The following is a 19,757-nucleotide window of genomic DNA, read 5'->3' on the forward strand; positions in this document are numbered from 1 at the left end:
CCTTTGTAGGTAGTTTCCACTCCAAACATGAACACACCCAGCTCTCTCCTCCCCTCAAGAATTTTTCCTTTTATGCGTGGGGTTCATACATTTCATGAGGAGGAGTCTTGGTGTAAGACTTGTATTCATCCTGTTACCCAACCCAATTATTTGTTTAATAACTGCTCCCCTCTATATTCTCCTGTTCTCTCCTGTATTTACTATTATTCAAATGTGAGATCTCCTACATTAGTAATTTGTTTTCTCCCATATTTTTTTATTTTTTCTATATTCTTAGATAGTGCCTCCATATTGTCTTCCAGCCCTTAACTGTTTCTTTTAAGAAATGGTATTTTTCATTTCAAAGTGTTCTTGCCCCACTAATGGCTCCTTTTTAAAAAAGCATCCTCTGGCTTTAAGCATTGCAGGCTTTTCTAATGTCTGAGGATTCTACACTTGGAGTCATCTGGGTACTGTACCCTACCTGACTGGCACAACTATTCTAGATACTTTTAAATTACATATATGTATGTATTTATATATATACACATATGTATTTTATATATATAATTAATATATTCCCCCATATTCCCCCCCCCTATATTTTTAAGATCTCCAAATCACATGCCAACTCCAAGCCCTGGGCCTCTCCAGGACTCCACTGAGAAAATCTGCACCCAGATCTAGTGTATCCCCTCTTACTTGCATGGTGACAGTTGATTTCTCTTGTTTTCTTTTCTTTCTTTTTTTTTAAGATTTTATTTATTTGACAGAGAGAGACACATTGAGAGAGGGAACACAAGCAGGGGAGTGGGAGAGGGAGAAGCAGGCTTCCCGCCGAGCAGGGAGCCCGATGCGGGGCTCGATCCCAGGACTCTGGGATCATGACCTGAGCCTAAGGCAGATGCCTAACGACTGAGCCACTCAGGTGCCCCTGATTTCTCTTGTTTTCATTTGTCAACACACTTCCGTTGTGTTTACAACTTCAAATCTTTCATATTATTAATCCACTGATGACCCTTGCCTTTTTTCTCTTTTGTTAGAGGTTTATTTTCACTCCATTCATTTTAGGGAAGAGAAACACCATGTCCTCCAGCATCTAAAAACTAAAAATTTAGGGCGCCTGGGTGGCTCAGTTGGTTAAGCGACTGCCTTCGGCTCGGGTCGTGATCCTGGAGTCCCGGGATCGAGTCCCACATCGGGCTCCCTGCTCGGCAGGGAGTCTGCTTCTCCCTCTGACCTTCCCCCCTCTCATGTACTCTCTCTCTCTCTCATTCTCGCTCTCAAATAAATAAAATCTTAAGAAAATAAAAAAAAACTAAAAATTTAAACTGAAGAAGAAAATACACACACACACAAACGAATTCAATCTCCGAAGCATACGTAGACAATACATTAATCAAGGATGGGTAGTGTTAACCGGTGTAAATGGATAAAGAGGGCATGGCGCAGCAGGGCCTCACAAGAAGAGGACATAATCAAGGATGGGTAGTGTTAACCGGTGTAAATGGATAAAGAGGGCATGGCGCAGCAGGGCCTCACAAGAAGAGGACCTGTTGCAGGATATAGAGAACAGGTAAGCAGAAAGGCGGACAAAAACGGTGGGAGACCAAAGGTGTAGGGTGCATGGGCAGGGATAGGACTTGCTAAGGGAAAGCGGAAGGAGGTGGGGCTATGTTGGATAAAGGCTGAGAAGTCCGGGGGCTCCGGCAGGGGCTAAGGGGGGCGGGGCGCACTGCGGGAAGGTGAAGGGGACCGGACGCCACCACCGCGGCCTGAAGAGGCGGGCCGCAAGCGCCGGCGGATCAGGGGGTGGAGTGCACGCTCTGGGGCTGAGGGAGCAGGGCGCACGCGCAGAGGGGCTAGGGCGTGGGATACCCGCGCTGGGGCTGGGGAGCGGGGCGCACGCGCAGGGGGGCAAAGGAATGGGATACCTGCGCTGGGGCTGAGAGAGCAGGGCGCAGGCTCAGAGGGGCTAGGGACTGGGATACCCGCGACGGGGCTGGGGAGCGGGGCGCACGCGCCGGGGCCGAGGGAGTGGGACACCCACGCTGGGGCTGAGGGAGTTGGGCGCACGCGCAGGGGCGTCACTGGGTACGTCCGAAGCATAGCCAGTTGGGGAAACCGAGATGTGCGCTCAGTTTTGAGTGGCCGGAGCCGAGGAGGGAGCGTGGTGTCTGGGGCGCTGGGGGCCGAGAGCGTAGCGTGCCGCTCCGGGGTGGAGGTGGTGACGGCTGTGGGACCAAGGGAGGAGCGAGCGTCTCGCCCAGTTCTCGGGGTGAGGCCGCATTGGTGGTCGCCGCCGCGGGGTTTTGGAACTGTTGGGTGAGTGCCCGCAGGCTCCTTGCCTGTAGCTCCTTCCCACCTGTCCATCCCGTCCTTTTACCTTGCTGAAGGCCCGAAGGCCAGAGTGGTGTGCAAAAGTGTGCCCTAGCTTTGTTAAAGTTCTGGAAAATTTAGGTTGATTCCTGAAATGCCGAGGAAAATTTAAAATGACTTTTTTCCCTTTTACCGGGTACAGGACTGCAGTCACTCCGTGTCATCTAATTTGATTTCTACTTGAAATTGTCCTCTGTATGTATTTTCAGTGTTAAAATACAGTGTGTGCGTGCAGTAACTAGAAAATAAGTAAATTTATTTCTAAAAACTTGTATTTAAAACGGAATTTTAAAATGCTTTAAGACTTTAAGGAATCTGGCAGCCTTTAGTTTTTTCTAGTTTTTTTAGATGGTTTTTGAAAACCAACAGTTTTGACAGATGACATAATTTTGTGTTTGGGGACATAAAGTTTTAATAGTTTCTGAACAGAACATCTTCTTAACTGTGAACTAGAGAATAAAACATCTATCTTAGAGACCTCATTGTACCTCTAGGACCTAGCATTGTGTCTGGCACATTGTAGACATTTAACAAATATTTGCAGAATGGGGGAATGCTATTTTTAAATGGACAGACACGTTATATAAAGCCATTTAAACCCATTATGCCCACTATATGATCTTCACACATCTTTAGAACTGGAGTGGCTCAGTTGGTTGGGCGACTGCCTTCGGCTCAGGTCATGATCCCGGACTCCTGGGATCAGGTCCCACATCGGGCTCCTGGCTCGGCAGGGAGCCTGCTTCTCCCTGTGACCCTCTCCCCCTCTCATGCTGTTTCTCTCTCGCTCTCTCTCAATAAATAAATAAAATCTTTAAAAAAAAATTATCTCGGGGCACCTGGGTGGCTCAGTTGGTTAAGCGACTGCCTTCGGCTCAGGTCATGATCCTGGAGTCCCCGCATCGGGCTTCCTGATCAGCAGGGAGTCTGTTTCTCCCTCTGACCCTCTTCCCTCTCGTGCTTTCTATCTCTCATTCTCTCTCCCTCTCAAATAAATAAATAAAATCTTTAAAAAAATAAAAATAAATTATCTCTAGAACCTTTAGTAGACAGGCTTGCCTAGACGGTTATCTTTGAATACACCTGACCGAATCCCACCAGAAGAGCTTCTTTCATGAGATCTGCAGTGGGATTTCAGAATCTGTATTTTAACCAGCCAGGTGATTTTTATGCACAGCCAAATAAAGGATCCATCTCAAAGAAACGGATCTCAAGGATGTACCACCAGAATTGTACAACCAAGCTTCAAGAACTAGGCTAGCTGTGAGGATTTTGTGCACTAAATCATGGCCATTCTTTCTCTCTGCATGTTAGTTTAATTTCCTCTACTATATTAGTCTTTACTCCCAGAGTGGGATGTTGCTGCTTCTGGTTTACAGACTTACCTCATTACATTTTACCATCAGAGAAAGCTTTACCCCACTCAAATTAGAAAATGAGCAGAAGGATTCCGATTGAGCTTACTGAGATTACGTATACCAATCATTCTGACGCACAAAAAAAGATCTCAACTTCCATTTAGATCTCATGTCTAAAGTGAAAGAAGATCAGTTCTCCAAGGGCCACCACATAAATAAATGTGGCATGGAGTGCCTTTTTTCTAATTTGCATGTGTCATATACACCGGCAGAACCATAATTCCCTAATAATACTCATTAATATTGAGCACTTAAAATGTAAGCACTGTACTAAGCACTATATGAGTATAAACTCAGTTAATAACGAGTTAAATAGGTATTGTGTATACCCATTTTACAGACGACAAAACAGAGGCAGATAGGTTATGTAACTTATCCACAATTACTCAGATTAAAAAAGTGGTGTACTGGGATTTAAAGTCAATTTATTTGGCTTCAGAGCTAGTCTCTTTAATTCTTGTAGGAATTAATGGCATACTGCTTCTCAAAATAAAGGAATTGCTGTTCCAGTAAGGCTGTAGTTCTCAACCAGGTCCAGTTCTGTCCTGCGAAGATATTTGGCAATACCTAGAGACATTTTTGGTTGTCACAGCTGGGAATGTGGGTGTCACTGGCATCTAAAGGATAGATGCCAGGGATGCTGCTGAACATTCTGCAATATACATATAGCCCATCACAGCGAAGAATTATCTGGCCCAAATTCCAGTAGTGTCCAGATTGAGAAAACCAGTCATAAGGGAAAAAGGGCTTTGAGATGACCAGGTGCCTTTTTTTTTTTAACATTCCAGATGTTGGGGTACCTGGGTGGCTCAGTTGGTTAAGCAACTGCCTTCAGCTCAGGTCATGATCCTGGAGTCCCTGGATCGAGTCCCGCATCGGGCTCCCTGCTCAGCAGGGAGTCTGCTTCTCCCTCTGACCCTCTTCGCTCTCATGCTCTCTGTCTCTCATTCTCTCTCTCTCAAATAAATAAATAAAATCTTAAAAAAAAAAATTCCAGGGGCGCCTGGGTGGCTCAGTCCGTTGGGCGTCTACCTTCGGCTCGGGTCATGATCCCAGGGTCCTGGGATCGAGCCCCACATCGGGCTCCCTGCTCGGCGGGGAGCCTGCTTCTCCCTCTGCCTCTGCCTGCCTGCCTGCCTGCTTGTGCTCTCTCTCTCTCTCTGTCAAATAAATAAATAAACTCTTAAAAAAAAATTCCAGATGTTGATCTTCGTTATCCTGGTGTGTATTTGAATTTCCTGTGGAGTGTTCTAAAGTTACACAGACTTTCACTGAAATGTTTACCCCTTTTTTCCCATCTCACTACTGAAGCAATTCTCAGGAGGGTCAGATGATGTGCAAGGTGGGGAGGATGTGTATATTATATTAAATATATTTTGTGTATATTAAAATATACACATTTTCATCTGTAGGAGAATTTTAAATTAAAACAAAAGTAATTGATTCTTCCAACCTCTCTTCTACTTAAAACCAGTGTTCTGATGACACAGTTTGTCCATTAGTTTTCTGGCTTCCTTCTGCCTTCCTCCCAAGTTAGTTAAATAAGCATAGGTAACTTACAACCACTCTTTTGTACAAAGCAGCTTGATCCTCTACCTACTTACTCCTTCCTTTAGAGACCCCCAGCAACTATGAAGACAGAATGAAACTGTGTAAAAACTGGCACTCTTTTAAGAAGATGCCTGGATACTTCCCAAATTATGGTTCTCCAGCAGCATAATTGGGTAGCTTTTTATTAGTTCCTAAGGTTATCTTTTGGTGTTTTTACTTTACTAGAGATTCATTAAGTTAAGTCATCTTTTTTAGAAACACAATTTGGAAAGGTTAAGCCATCCATAAGTTAGTTCAGTCGGATCATTGTTATCCCAGCCCTTATGTGAAATTTAACTCCCTTGCCAGGAGAGAAGTTTGCTGGGGTCTTGTATCTGTTTTTGTAGACAGGTCATGGTGAAACATTAAAAAGTGGAGAGAGGTTAAAATATGCCTGGATGAAGAGCCAAGAAGGGGAATGAAAGAATAGGATTTTACACAACCTGCATGCAGTACTCAGAGTCTTTCACTAAAAAATTAAGAGAAAGGTACGATATGGTGGTGTGTGGTATCAAAAAAAAAAAAAAACCCACATATTTGAAAAACTTTCCCAGGGAAAAATAATGATTGTCAAGAATAAAATATATTTTGGAAGACTATATCTAGCACAGCCTATTATGTAACCATTGTATAATTGCACACATAATATTTTCAGGATATCGTTATACATGAAGGTGAAATAGTAGTAATGGAGAGGGTAGCATAAATGTAAGAAATCATTTTTAAAGAACAAGTGGAGGAACTTTAGGTGCAAATAAGTGCGGTGAGCTCAACCGTATACCTCGGCAGGGCACTGGTGCGGCTGGGAGGCTCTGCCAGCCAGTGATTTCTATGTTCCAGCAACAGGGAGGACAGGATTGAGGAGATGTGGGACTGATTGTGCTGATCCCCGCACGCCCGGAGAACCGGCGCTCCCATAATCGGTTGCTTCGTGGGCCTTAGCGGAGTAATAGATGCACTTTGCCCGCCTGCTGGGAACAGGACTCCTGTAACGCCAAATAATGTCTGGAAGGCTGTGGTCCAAGGCCCTTTTTGCTGGCTATAAGCGGGGTCTCCGGAACCAGAGGGAGCACACAGCTCTTCTTAAAATCGAAGGTGTTTATGCTCGAGATGAAACGGAATTCTATCTAGGCAAGAGATGTGCTTATGTGTACAAAGCAAAGAACAACACAGTGACTCCTGGTGGCAAACCAAACAAAACCAGAGTAATCTGGGGAAAAGTAACTCGTGCTCATGGAAACAGTGGCGTGGTTCGTGCCAAATTCCGAAGCAACCTTCCTGCTAAAGCCATTGGCCACAGAATCCGTGTGATGCTGTACCCCTCAAGGATTTAAATTTAATGAAAAGTAAATAAAGGTGTAGATTTGTTCTCTTGTATTTTTGTTAAAAAAAAAAAAGAAGAACAAGTGGCAAAACCTAGTGGCAGTCATGGGGCGCCTGGGTGGCTCAGTCGGTTAAGCGTCTGCCTTCGGCTCAGGTCATGATCCCAGGGTCCTGGTATTGAGCCCCGCGTCGGGCTCCCCGCTCAGCGGGAAGCCTGCTTCTCCCTCTGCCTGCTGCTCCCCTGCTTGTGCTCTCGCTGTCTCTCTTTGCCAAATAAATAAAATCTTTAAAAAAAAAAAAACAACAACCTAGTGGCAGTCTGTGGGGAATAAATGATTAAAGAACAGCCACATGGATCTGAATTTGAACCATTAAGAGAGTTAAGGAAGTTAAGGAAAGTGAATTTGGAAAGATTTATCAGCAAAATCTTGTGCCTTTACAGCTTTTTCATGGCCCATGGTTTTGTTAGTAAGCCTCTAAATGTCAGTCCAACTACATTGTTAAATGTCAAAGCAAGAGCTACAGAGACCAGGGCTACCCTGGGGAATCCAGGCTACAGAAGTCACTGCAGCTACACAGGGTGCTACCCTTCCACCATCACCAGAACCAGTCTGAATGGTGGGTATGATCAAATCTTTACCTTAGCCAACCCAACAAAGTTTTATTGAGTAAGCACCCTCTTTGGGTACTTTTCTTGATGTTAGATATACTGAGACTTAAAAAAAAGACAGATCAGGGTGCCTGGGTGCCTCAGTTGGTTAAGCGACTGCCTTCGGCTCAGGTCATGATCCCGGAGTCCTGGGATTGAGTCCCACATCGGGCTCCCGGCTCAGCAGGGAGCCTGCTTCTCCCTCTGGCCCTCTCCCCTCGCATGCCGTTTCTCTCTCTCTCACTCTCTAATAAATAAATAAAATCTTTAAAAAATTAAAATTAAAATTAAAAAATTAAAAAAAGACATTTCCTCCCTGCCTAAAGTTTACAGTCTACTTCCCATAACTGAGAAAAAGCACAAATAGATAGAAAAGATACCAACATTGCAAAGCCCATAGCAGAAAAAATGATGTGGACATGTGTGTCAGAAAGGGATTCATTCACTCATTTTTTTCAAAATACTGAGCACATACTCTCTGCCAGGTACTACTAAACACTGAACACGGAGTAAAGAACTCCACAGAAGAAGTGTCCCTTTCCTGGCTTACATTTTAGTCACAAAGGTAATAAACAAGATACTTAGAGATTGATAAATGCCATAAAAGAAATAAGGTGATAAGAGGAAGTAACTAAGATTAGGCCAGTCTTGGACTCTAAAGCAGATCCAAGTTTGAGGTGGTCCTACCATAGGCACTGCAAACATACCATCCCTCAAAATATTTGTAGCTTCTGTTGCAGAGGTAAATAGTCCCTGGTAACTAGTTTATAGGATTAACTAGGATTATAACTCAAGCCCATAGAATCACTGGAAATTTTCTAATTTCTCTTTAGTGCATACCCAGTTAATTTCCTGTAATATTTGTGAAGATGGCCATTTCTTATGATGCTGCTTTTCATAAGAATAGATCAGATTTTGTTGTACAGGTTTTATAAGAAAGATACCCAGAGGTATGAATATAAAAAGAGGGTTTGGTGGTGGTGGTGGTGGTGGCTGTTTTCAGGCAGGAGAATTATTCAATAAACCGTGTGCCAGATATTTTTCTACTCTTGGAGATGGGGAATGAGAAACAATGACACAGTGACCTTTTTAAACTATTTTTCTTTTTTGATATATATTCTATTATATATGAATATATATAAATACATGTTATCTATATTCTATGGATAAATATATATCATCTATATTCTATATATATATTTATATATGCATGAAGTAATATGTGTACAAAAGAGTGATATAAAAATAGTATGGGATTTCTGATATTTGATCCCAGGTAACATTTCGTTGAATATTCTGTATTTCTCCTCTTTAGTCTTTACCAGTGGTGAATCGCCTCTTAAATAGAAGAATGGTAGTGGTGTTTAGGCAGATTACACTTCTTCTTTGGAAGAATTTTGCTTTAAAAGTGAGTGTATTCATCTGAAAAAATAAGGGGGGAGCTAATGCCCAATGAGTAAATATGTTATGGTAACTGATACTCTCTATTCCAGGATCATAGATTCAGAATGAGCATTTGGAACATCAAAAATCAATTACACGCTAGAGTTAGGGAGCTGTCAGTATGTTCCTTAAGAAGGCGGATGATTGGCATATATATTTGGAAGTCCAGAAATCTACATTGGTTAAAGGTCAGAAGAGGAAGTAAGAATATCACTGATAAGAGGAAGTCGAGGTGAACATTTGATCACATGTGACAGGCATATGGGTTTCAGGAGGACACAAATACTGAATGAGAATGCAAACCAAAGAGAAGTCTAATGAGACAGGATCCAGCTTCCACAGAAATTGGAATAGCTGGGCAAAATGGGCTAAAGAACAGACACAACATACCACCACCAGAAAGTTTGATAATGAACAACCTTCTGCCACTATAAAGTTGTTTCCAAATAGTTCCTTTTTGGTCAACAGAAAGCATCTTAAGGGGAAGAGCTGATTGGAGCAAAAGTGAACTACTGGGACCTTATCAAGATAAAAAGTTTCTGCACAGCAAAGGAAACAAGCAACAAAACTAAAAGCCAGCCTACAGAATGGGAGATGATATTTGCAAATGGCATATCTGATAAAGGTCTAGTATCTAAAATCTATAGAGAACTTATCAAACTCGACACCCCAAAAAAAACATAATCCAGTTAAGAAATGGGCAGAAGACATGAAAAGACACTTTTCCAAAGAAGACATCCAGATGGCTAACAGACACATGAAAAAGTGCTCAAGATCACTTATCGTCAGGGAAAACCGCAATGAGATACCACCTCACACCTGTCAGAATGGCTAAAATTAACAGCATAGGAAAAAACAGATGTTGGTGAGGATGTGGAGAAAGGGGAACCCCCTTGCACTGTTGGTGGGAGTGTGAACTGGTGCAGCCACTTTGGAAAACAGTATGGAGATTCCTCAAAAAGCTAAAAATAGAACTACCTTATGATCCAGCAATTGCACTACTAGGTATTTACCCAAAGGATACAAAAATACAGATTCAAAAGGGTACATGCACCCTGAACTTTATAGCAGCATTATCAACAATAGCCAAACTATGGAGAGAGTCCTAATATCCATCAACTGATGAATGCATAAAGAAAATGTGGCATACCATATATATACAATGGACTCTCAGCCATCAAAAAGAATGAAGTCTTCCCATTTGCAACAACATGGATGGAACTAGAGTGTATTATGCTAAGCAAAATAAGTCGGAGAAAGACAAATACCATATGATTTCCCTCATATGTGGAATTTAAAAAACAAAACAGATGAAGGTATAGTAAGGGGGCGGAGAGAGGGAGCAAACCATAAGAGACTTCTAACAATAGAGAACAGGGTTGATGGAGGGAGGTGGGTGGGGGACAGGGTAAATTGGTGATGCGTATTAAGGAGGGCACTTGTGATGAGCACTGGATTTTATATGTAAGTGATGAATCACTAAATTCTACTCCTGAAACCAATATTACACTATATGTTTACTAACTAGAATTTAAGTAAAAATTTAAAGAAAAAACAGAAAACAAAAAGAATGAAGAAAAATGAACAGAGCTTCAGAGCCCTGTAAGATACCATTCAGCACACCAGCACACATGTAATGGGAGTTCCAGGAAAAGAGAGAGAGAAAAGGACAGAACAAATATTCAAAGAAATAATGGGTTAAAACTTTGCAAATTTGATGAAAAACAATTTATATATGCAAGAATCTCAGTATAGGATAAGTATGGGGAACTTCAGGTAGGACTGCCTTGCCAGTGCAGCTTCTCCCTCAACCATTCTTATTTGAAGGAAAGCTTGTTCCAAGCAAGGAGAATGTTTCTCAGCAAAAGAGGCCCTGGTTGTCCATTCAAACCAGATTCCCATCTATGAGAACTACCCCAACCTGACCTGTCCCTTCTATAACCATCACCCATTTGTATTTTTCTATAGCTCTGAGATCCTCTGCAAGCCCACCGGCTTGGCCTTAGGGTCAATGAATATTCAACTCACAGGATTATCATAAGCCATGCTTGGTACCAGTCTATTCAGTGGGACAGGAAATGGCAGCAGGGCAGCACAAGGTACTGCTCTTGTGTGAGTCCTTGCAGCAACTCAGATGCAAGAGGACAAAACCCACATCGCATAGGTGTGGGAACCTCCCTGGCTTAGAAGCTCCATAGGAGCAATTCCAAAGGCAGAGCTTCCAGAATCCCCACAAGAGGCCCAATTATAAGTGATAAGGATCACTGCCCTCAAAAAAGCCCAAAGTCTAGTTTCTTTGTCAGGTGTTTATAGTTCTCCTTGTCCGGGTGTAATTTGTCCGTCGGGGATCATTTTTACCATAAGCAGTATTGCCTAGTAACACAGGTAATGTCTTTATCTGGTTGCCAGGATAACATAAAAAGAGTCAACCAAAGGTCAAATTCTCATGCAGAATGGATAAAAAATGTAACACACTAAGATGCTTCCAGGACTCATTTACTCGTTTGTCAGCAATAGAGACACACGAGATTGCTTGTCTACATGTTAAATATATATACACATACGTGTGTGTATGTGTTGGGGCCTAGGATAGGGGACATTTCACTGTGTTTTTTTAAAAAGATTTTATTTATTTATTTGACAGAGAGAGAGAGAGACAGTGAGAGCAGGAACACAAGCAGCAGGAGTGGGAGAAGGAGAAGCAGGCTTCCCGCGGAGTGGGGAGCCCAATGTGAGACTCGATCCCAGGACCTGGGATCATGACCTGAGCCGAAGGCAGACACTTAATGACTGAGCCACCCAGGCACCCCATTTTTAACTGTATTTATATGCTTTTCTGAATCTTGGGTGTAAGTAGGAATTACCATAATTTATAACCTTCTCTCTTCCTTGCTTCCTTTCCTCCTTAAACCCTTCCCTATGTAGTGATGGCACCAAGCATAAGCTAAGTACAGTTATTGCCCTGTTAGGAGGGCCTGACATCATCTTCCTCGATAAGCCATCTTCTGGCATGGATCCTGTGGCCCAACACTTCCTCTGGGACACAGTCTCATGGACCCGTGAGTCTGGCAAGATCATTGTCATAATCACCCATAGGTGTGGCTTGTATCTTGATTGAGGGATGGGGAAGAGGGGAGTTACACTTGGTGCCATGGGCATGTGATTGTGTCTAAGAACATAGGTCAGTAATGACCTTGCCAGGGCCTATTAATGTCCTTGGAAGAATTACAGTCTGTGATTCCTGCCAGAAGAAATACCCTACAGTTCTTAGATGAACTCTTTGGAACATTCTATCCAAAAAATGAAAAAGTAGAAACAAATTGGAGCCCTTACTGCAGGTTTAAGCATCTGCCTCTTGGTTTCCATTTTTATTTCAACTATAAGAGAATGTAGTCAATAGAGGTCCCCCAAATCTTACATGGGTCCTAAACACCAGTCTTACCAAGAACTTCCCTGATTCTTTGAGGATTCTAGCCTTCATGCCATGGTGAGCCTCTCCAGCTCTACCTCCCAGTGGTTCCTTATTTTTCCAGGATAGAAGAATGTGAGGCTCTGTGTTCAAGACTGGCCATTATAATAAATGGGAAGTGCAAATGCCTTGGCAATCCAGGCAAGGATCCAAAGAATAAGTGTGGAAGTGCATACATTCTACAGGCCAAAATCAAGATGGATAAGCAGGCAAAAGAGGTGCAAAAGCTGAAGATACTCATTGAAACAACCTTTCCAGGTACTAAAGGTTAAGCATGACGCTCTCAATTAAGCTTCTGTTGAACCCCGTGTCCCAAACGTTTCACCCCATTGACATAAAGAGTTAGTAAGTAAGGCCCTCAGCCGCTCTTTGTCATTATGCAATTACAGTGCTTTCTTCTCCCTGTGATTCTAACTACATTCTACAAGATAATTCTTCCCAGCTATGAAATAATTACTCTTGTACCAATTATCAATTCCAATATTTACGATTTCTCCCGGCTACCTTAGTCAAGGTATGATCAAGAAACACCAACTAGGCCACAATGGTAAAGCTGAGCCACGAGGCCAAGCAGAAGCTGCAGCAGCTCCTTGAGGGTGGCCAGTTTGCCATCCGCGGGGGCTTTCTTCCTCTCGCGATTTACCTGGGATTCAAGGGTGGGGTTGCAGATCCTGGAATGCCTGAACCAACTGTTTTGAGCTAACGTTGGGAATAAATGTTATCGGGATTTGGAAGCAATCAATAGACAGGAACAACATGGAAGGTGTGCGCTCTGGCTGGGATAGAGATGGGACATCGCGCAGATGTTCACCAGTTGAATGGCACAGGGCTCTTCTCAGATGAATCTGGGGCAGAATGGGACCTCAGCTGACTTATTTATCATTGACTATATCAAAACACATGTTTTTAACAATGTTAAAAAAAAAAGAAATGTTAACTAGCACTAACAGCTCTCTTCTCATTTTTCAGGTAGAATTTGTGTGAGGGACATAACTATACGTACAACCAACAGCTAAATGTCTGCACGGTGCAGATATCCCCTCTATGTAAATGATGGGCCATTGTTAGAGATAACCAGCCTGTACGCACACATGCCTGTGTCTTCTCTCTGCAGTTAATCATATCCCCATGGTTTGCACAGTGCCTAGCACACAGTAGGTATTCAGTAAACTTCTGCTGAAAGCCAAGAATGTGACGTAATCAGATTTGCATTTAGAAAGACCAATTCAACTTCAGAATGTAGACTAGTGATATGTTTTTGTTATCTGTTCCCATACTTGTCCTACCATAGTTTTTTTTCTTTTCTTACTCTATGTAATTGCTAGTCTAATTGCCTGTCTTTCTCACTTGTAGATTCCATTATGGCAAGGGCCATATCCTGGAGTAGAAACAAAATTGGAGCCTGACCCAGTATGGAAGTATGTTAGGGCTTGGCCAATCAAATTAGGTCAAAAGGGGGATGAAAAAAAGGAAGTTCAGATGTCTGCCTCCGATCTGGCTTTCCTGGGATGAAATTCAGAGACGTCAAAATTAAAAAAAAAAAAATCCTTCTCCCTCCAAAAATTTTTCATTTAAATTGTGATGGAATTGTTAGGATCCTAGTGCCCCAACTCCTTCTTGCTGAGAGGATTATTTTCCTCCACAAGTAATATAAAAGGGCAGATCTTTAGCCTAGCCTAGGTTGTTACACAAGGAGTGAGCCCAGCTGGGCATTTGTGAGCTGAAGAAAAAGCTTCTGTCTGCAACTTTTCTTTTTTCTTCCCATTTTGTGCAAACATTTCTTACTGAAGCCTCCTGTCCATTCATGCTTTCTGCCTCGATGCTGGGCTCAAGCCTTGTTTCCCTCTTCTGCCTACAGTATCAGACAAAAACCAGTTTGCCCGGTGAGCACTTTTTTAGCTAAATTACATCATTAGCATAGTTCTGCAAATTAGATGGCCATGCACTTTAGTATCCATGCCTACCTGAGATAGAGTATTATAGAGCATACTATTTTTTCCCGTTTTTTTCCTATAACAATACAATGAGTTAAAATTACAGTATTTAATGTTTTAAGGTTGTCTTCCTCCTTAAATTGTTTAGCTATAGAACGTAGACATGGTTTAGGTATAGGCCAGTATGCTTAGCCATGTCACCTACATCAAAGTGGTATAGAAATTTAGGAGATAGAGAAAGAAATGGGAGCTAAAGCAGTCACGGAGGGCTTCACCAAGGTAGTGGGACTTCAGGTAGTTATTTAGAATGAGTGCCTGAGAAGCACCTTTTTGCCTTGAAACTTTTCCCTGCAAAATCTGCAGAAATGTTTCACCTTACCAAACTGAAACTCTGTACTCATTAAAGCAACAATTCCCCATTTCCCTCTCCCCCCAGCTGTGGGCGGCTACCATTCTACTTTCTATTAATTTGACTACTCTGGACACCTTACATAAGTGGAATGATACGGTATTTGTTTTTTTATGACTGACTTATTTCATTTGGCATATCAAGTTTCGTCCATGTTGTAGCAGGTCTCAGAATTCCCTTCCTTTTTAAGGCTGAATAATATTTCGGTGTACATATACAGCACATTCATCTATCAGCAGACACTCGAGTTGCATCTGCCTCTTCACTATTGTGACTAATGCCACTGTGAACATGGGTGTGTAAATATCTCCTCAAGATCCTGCTTTTAATTCTTTTGAGTATATACTCAGAAGCGGGATTGCTCTTCAACTTTTTGAGGACCCTCCATACTGTTTTCCATAGCGCCTGCACCATTTTACATTCCCACCAACACTGTACAAAGGTGAAACCCTATGATTTAAGGGAAGAATTCTTACCAGAATATGACCTACTTCTTTTACTGTAAAACAGAGGAAGAGTTCTTCCCCTTTAAGTATAATCAGGAAAGGTCAAAAAATTAATTGCAGAGAAAAAAATAGTCAAGAATAAAGTGAGAGAAGCACCTTTTTGCCTTGAAACTTTTCCCTGGTGCAAATACAGGGACACAAAACTGACTTGTACCTCTTTCTTTTTTTTTTTTTTAAAGATTTTATTTATTTATTTGAGAGAGAGAATGAGAGATAGAGAGCATGAGAGGGAAGAGGGTCAGAGGGACAAGCAGACTCCCCGCTGAGCAGGGAGCCCGATGTGGGACTCGATCCTGGGACTCCAGGATCATGACCTGAGCCAAAGGCAGTCGCTTAACCAACTGAGCCACTCAGGCGCCCGACTTGTACCTCTTTCTAACAGTTTTCCTGTTCCTACCTCTGTGCATTTTTATAGAACAGGGACAGTGGGATGTAGTCAGCAATGTCACGTGTGACTAGAAAAATAAATCTACAAGCAACATGTATATTTTTTTTTAATTAGGAGCTTTGACTTGTTTCCTCATTTGAATTGACTCTAGCCTTTGCTTTGGTTTAAAAAATACATGTGCCTAGAAATGGCCCTTGTTTCGCTTTATCCCTCACACAAAGCGCCTCTTTCCCTTTTTCAGCCCCCTAAAGCATGAGCTCCAAGGGACGGTCCATTACCACATACCTAGCAAGGACTTTACCTGAGGAAAGGTGAGTGTGGTACCAGGCCCTCCTAAAACCACAGGAGGTGTTTTGACCTTAGAGTTGGTGGATGATATGAAGCATTCAAATTCAGGCATCTGAGAGATTTAAGACAAACCTGGCTCCATCAGAGACCATTTCTATTTTTCCCTTTCTTGGGTACTGTGTAAAGCCAATATTACCATAGTAGTTTTATAGAACATGGGAACATGGCTTAAGCCTAAATTATTTTGGCTTCTTAGGAGTTACTCGTAATTTTGAGGGCATAGATAGATGAGTTCTGTTTCAGGAGGTGTGAGGTTTATAAATTCACAGTATCCTGGGAAGCTGACATTAACAGGGATAGACGGGCAAAACATTTCCTCTCTAACTCGGATTTATTAGCTTCATAGGAAGTCTCCAGGTCCATGCAAGGTGGGAGTAAACAGAGCCTTTTCCCCCTTCTCTCTACCAAACCAGTGTTTTTCCTCACCTGTCCCTTTGAGGGCCTTTAATAACAGTGATTTCTTCTGCTGCCTTGAAAGTATTTGGTATCGTGAAGTCAATCAAAGATGAATATGGATTAGAAAATTATTTCATGGGGCACCTGGGTGGCTCAGTCAGTTAAGCATCTGCTTTTGGCTCTGGTCATGATCCTGGAGTCCTGGGATTGAGCCCCATGTCAGGCTCCCTGCTCAGCGGGGAGTCTGCTTCTCCCTCTCCCGCTGCCCCTCCCCACTTGTGTTCTCTCTCTCACGCTCACTCTCTAATAAATAAATAAATAAAATAAAATAAAGGAGGGGGAGGGGGCGCCTGGGTGGCTCAGTTGTTAGGCGTCTGCCTTCGGCTCAGGTCATGATCCCAGGGTCCTGGGATCGAGCCCCGCATCGGGCTCCCTGCTCCGCGGGAAGCCTGCCTCTCCCTCTCCCACTCCTCCTGCTTGTGTTCCCTCTCTCTCTCTGTCTCTTTCTGTCAAATAAATAAATAAAATATTTAAAAAAAAAAAGAGGGGCACCTGGGTGGCTCAGGTCGTGATCCTGGGGTCCTGGGATCGAGCCCTGCATCGGGCTCCCCGCTCAGCAGGGCGTATGCTTCTCCCTTTCCTATCTCTCCCTCTGTCCCCCCTTCTCTCTCTCAAATAAATAAATAAATAGAATCTTTTTTTAAAAATTATTTCATTAGATCACACTGGAGCAAGTTTTCCTGGCCTTGCCCAAACAGAAATAAACAAAACCCCAAAATTATAAAGATAACTGAACAGTGGTTCCAACCACCATCTGACACCTCCCCACCATCTTCTGTGTATAAAAATGACTAAGTTTTCTGTCCTTTGTGCTTTGTGTTTGTGCAACAAAAATGTAAAGGCATATACTCCTGCTATATCCTAATTACTACATAGGGAGAGAGGCTAGGCCGGTGTTCCCAGACTTTATGACTATGCACTAGATTCACCTGGGAGATATTTCTTTAAAATGAAGGTTCCTGGTGTGCCTGGGTGGCTCAGTCATTAAGCATCTGCCTTCAGCTCAGGTCATGATCCCAGGGTCCTGGGATCGAGCCCCACATTGGGCTCCCTGCTCAGCGGGAAGCCTGCTGCTCCCTCTCCCACTCCCCCTGCTTGTGTTCCCTCTCTCACTGTGTCTCTCTCTCTCAAATAAATAAAATCTTTTAAAAAATAAAAATAATAAAATGAAGATTCCTGGATTCCAAACCGGGTAGATTCTGATTCAGTCAGAGTGGTGGCAAACCCAGGAATCTGCATTTCAACAAGTACTCCACATGATTCTGATGCCTGTTTGGCTTTGGGGCAAAATGGGCTAGGCCTTCCAGGGGATTTTCAAATTAAGGCTTGCAATTTAAACACCTAAGAAGTCATTTGTATTCCTGGGAATTTTTCCTGACATTAGTATAAAATTAGTATAAAATACTACCAGGTGGGGGCGCCTGGGTGGCTCAGTTGTTGAGCTTCTGCCTTCAGCTCAGGTCATGATCCCAGGGTCCTGGGATCAAGGCCCGCATCGGGCTCTCAGCTCAGCAGGAAGCCTGCTTCTCCCTCTCCCACTCCCCCTGCTTGTGTTCCCTCTCTCGCTGTGTCTCTCTGTCAAATAAATAAAATCTTTAAAAAAAAAAATACTACCAGGTGACAGCATATCACCATTCAATGTCACCATTCAAATAAGTCTTCTACTAAAGCTATAATGAAAACATGATAAACAAATTTGTCTTTCCTTTCTTTCCCAAACTTACCAGTGTCAAGACCTCTTTGCCCAAGTAGCTTTAGCTACTTGAGTCACAAAATTATTTTTTTTAAGAGTCACAAAATAATTTATTTTTTTAAAGATTTTATTTATTTATTTATTTGACAGAGACAGAGATAGCGAGAGCAGGAACACAAGCTGGGGGGAGTGGGAGAGGGAGAAGCAGGTTTCCCGCCCAGCAGGGAGCCCGATGCGGGGCTCGATCCCAGGACATGACCTGAGCTGAAGGCAGATGCTTAACAACTGAGCCACCCAGGTGCCCAAGAGTCACAAAATAATTTAAAAGAAGCTAGTTCAACCTAACTTGCTTGCACAATTTCAGATTTTTGTTGATATCATGAGGTCTAAGCTGGACATCCTAAGAACTAGAGCATTGGCATCTAGACGGGCTCCAGAGTATTCTTTCTCAGGAAAGTGTTAATCCTGAGGTCTCTTCCCTTCTTGTCTTTGCAATCCTATGACACAGCTGATGTCGCTTGGGTTCTCCCCTTCATATCTGATATCAACCAATAAGGTGCATAGCAAACTTATTTAGATCCCACATACAACTAAGAGAAAAGTGAAAGGCAGTTTTAGGACAAAAGGGATGTGTGTTTCTGTTTAATAAAATGCACAAATCCATGGGACGCCTGGCTGGCTCAGTCAATTAAACGTCTGTCTTGGGCTCAGGTGATGATCCCAGGGTCCTGGGATGAAGTCCTGCATCATGCTCCCTGCTCAGCAGGGAGCCTGCTTCTCCCTCTGCCTGCCGCTCCCCCTGCTTGTGCGTGCACTCTCTCTCTGACAAATAATGAATCTTAAAAAAATAAAATGCACAGATTCAAGAGATAGTGGGAGAATAAACATTAACTAGAGCAGCTTTGACTTCAGATCTTGACCGCTTAAGTCAGGTATCAAAAATAGCCATGCCCCTGGCCCCTGCACAATTTAGGGAACTAATTTAAAAATTAGTGATTTAAAATGTAAAGTCTTTATTTAAAAAAATTTTAAATAATCATGCCACCCCCAATTATTATAGCCACCTTAAACACTTATTAAAAGTCATAGTTCTCTCCACTAAGGAGCTTAAAATTAAAGAAAGGTAAAATGTTGATTCTGGTTGAAACTGGGCATTAGGTAAATGGGAATTCATTATACTACCCCTTTAACTTCTGTTTGTCTGAAAATGCCAATAATGTTTTTTCTTTCATCTAGTTAAGGGAGCTAAAACATGATTAAAAAATTAATTATCAGTAGAAGGCAGTAACGTTCCAAGAAGGGAGAAAAAACTCCAGGCTATAGTGGTATTTGCCTGGAAGGGATTCTGAGAACAGGGAAGGAAATGCCAACCATCAGAATAATGGATTAAGAGGAGCCATGATTAATGCCTCAGGCCCTAATATGGCAATGTGATGTTCCCAAGTTCAAACCACTTTCCTGGGGCGCCTGGGTGGCTCAGTCGTTAAGTGTCCGCCTTCAGCTCAGGTCATGATCCCAGGCTTCTTGCTCAGTGGGGAGTCTGCTTCTCCCTCTCACTCTGCCTGCCACTCCCCCTGCTTGTGCTCTCTCTCAAATAAATGAATACAATCTTTAAAACACACACTTTCCTGGAGTCTCCTTCCTTATGACTTTCCTCCCCACCCACCTCCACACACATGCACCACCCAACTGCAGCTCAAAGCAGGAAGTTGGGCTCCAGAGTCAGATTTGACTCTACAGTAAGAAAACTGACAAAACTTTCCAGCAATGTAC

General features: G+C 42.7%; 2 pseudogenes; both read left to right on the forward strand.

Annotated features, from left to right (window-relative positions):
* The first annotated feature begins 6,343 nt into the window (after positions 1–6,343).
* Positions 6,344–6,755, forward strand: LOC114198783 (large ribosomal subunit protein eL33 pseudogene; annotated as a pseudogene).
* A 6,039-nt stretch (positions 6,756–12,794) lies between these two features.
* Positions 12,795–12,953, forward strand: LOC114198762 (mitochondrial import receptor subunit TOM7 homolog pseudogene; annotated as a pseudogene).
* Positions 12,954–19,757: the final 6,804 nt, after the last annotated feature.

The sequence above is a fragment of the Eumetopias jubatus genome, unplaced genomic scaffold (genome assembly GCF_037043125.1).
Source record: "Eumetopias jubatus isolate StellerSeaLion01/CBP00866 unplaced genomic scaffold, mEumJub1_p1.0 scaffold_12, whole genome shotgun sequence".
NCBI lineage: Eukaryota > Metazoa > Chordata > Mammalia > Carnivora > Otariidae > Eumetopias > Eumetopias jubatus.